A 1,874-nucleotide genomic window follows, 5' to 3' on the forward strand; every position below is an offset into this window, starting at 1 on the left:
TGATCTTCATCAGTAGGTATTTTATGTTTTCTTCACTTCTATCAACCAAGGCTATGTCTTCTGCATAGCTCAGGTTGTTGATTAGTCTTCCTCTAATTCAGAGATCACGCTCACTCTTCTTCATATAATCCAGCTTCTGGCATTATTTGCTCAGTATACAGATTGAATAAGTATAGTGAAAGGATACAACCCTGGTGCACACCTTTCCTGATCTTGAACCATTCAGTATCCCCTTGTTCCATTCTAACAACTATCTCTTCATCTGTGTACAAGTTCCTCATGAATACAATTAAGTGTTCTGGAATAACCATTCTTCACCATAATATCCATGGTTTACTATGATCCACACAGACAAATGCCTTTGCATAGTCAATCAAGCACAAGTAAACATTTTTCTGACATTTTCTGCTTTTAGCCAAGAGCTAGCTAATGTCAACAATGATATCACTCATTCTACATCCTCTTCTGAATGTAGCTTGAATTTCAGGTAGCTCCTTATCAATATACTGTTGCAGCCATTTTACAATTATCTTCAGCAAAATTTTACTTTTAGCTGAAGATAAATGTAAAAGATTAATGATATTGTTCAGTAATTTCCACATTCTGTTGGGTCACCTCTCTTTGGAATGGGCACAAATATGGATCTCTTCCAATTGGTTGGCCAGGTAGCTGTCTTCCAGCTTTCTTGGCATAGAGAGTGAGTGCCACCAGCACTGTATCAGATTGTTAAAACAGTTCTATATGTATTCCATCAATTCCTGGAGCCTGGTTTTCACTCATGCCTTTGGTGCAGCTTGGACTTCTTTCAGTAACAAGTATCTGTTCTTGACCATATGTTACCTCCTGAAATGGGTGCATGTCAACCAACTCTTTCAGGTACACAGTGACTCTGTGTATTCCTTTCATCTTCTTTGGATACTTTCTGCATCATTCAATAGTTTGCCCATAGAATCCTTCAGTATTTCAAGTTAAGGGTTGAATTTTTACTTTAGTTGAAATGCTGAGCATGTCCTTCCCTTTTGGTTTTTCTAACTCCAGGTCTTTGCACATTCCATTACAATACTTTACTTTGTCTCCTCAAGCTGCCCTTTGAAATTACTTGTTCAGATCTTTTGCTTCTTCATTTGTTTCAGTTGCTTTAGCTACTCTATGCTCAAGAGTAAGTTTCAGATTCTCTTCTAACATCCATTATGGTTTTTTCTTTCTTCCTTTTCTTCTTAATGACCTTTTTGGTTTCTTCCTGTATGATGTTCTTAATCATCCCACAGCTTTCTGGTCTTTGGTCTTTAGTGTCTAATACTTCAAATCTGTTCTTGAGATGATCTCTACATTCAGGTGGGATATGTTCAAAGTCAAATATTTGCTCTACTGGTCTTATGTCAATTTTCTTCAGCTTCAGCCTGAATGTATATGTGAGCAATTGATGGTCTATTCCACAGTCTGTCCCTGGCCTTCTTTGGGCTGATGATATGGAGTTTTTCCACCATCTCGTCCTACAGACGTAATCAATTTGATTTCTGTGTACTTCATTTGCTGAGGTCCACATATATAGTCATCATTTATGTTGTTGAAAAAGGTATTTACAATGACTAAGTCATTGATCTTGTAAAATTCTATCATGCGATCTCCAGAATCATTTCTATCACTGAAGCCCTATTTTCCAACTGTTTTAAGCTCTGTTCACTTTCAGCAAGCAAGGTTATATCATCTGCATATTTTAGGTTGTTAATGAGTCTTCCTCCAATCCTGATGCCACATTTTTCTTCATATAATCAAGATTCTAGGATTATTTGCTCAGCATACAGGTTAAATAAGTATGGTGAAAGAATACAACCTTGTGGCACACCTTTTTTAATTTTAAAACATTCAGTGTT

This window comes from Chrysochloris asiatica, unplaced genomic scaffold (assembly GCF_000296735.1).
Source record: "Chrysochloris asiatica unplaced genomic scaffold, ChrAsi1.0 scaffold00200, whole genome shotgun sequence".
Taxonomy (NCBI): Eukaryota; Metazoa; Chordata; class Mammalia; order Afrosoricida; family Chrysochloridae; genus Chrysochloris; species Chrysochloris asiatica.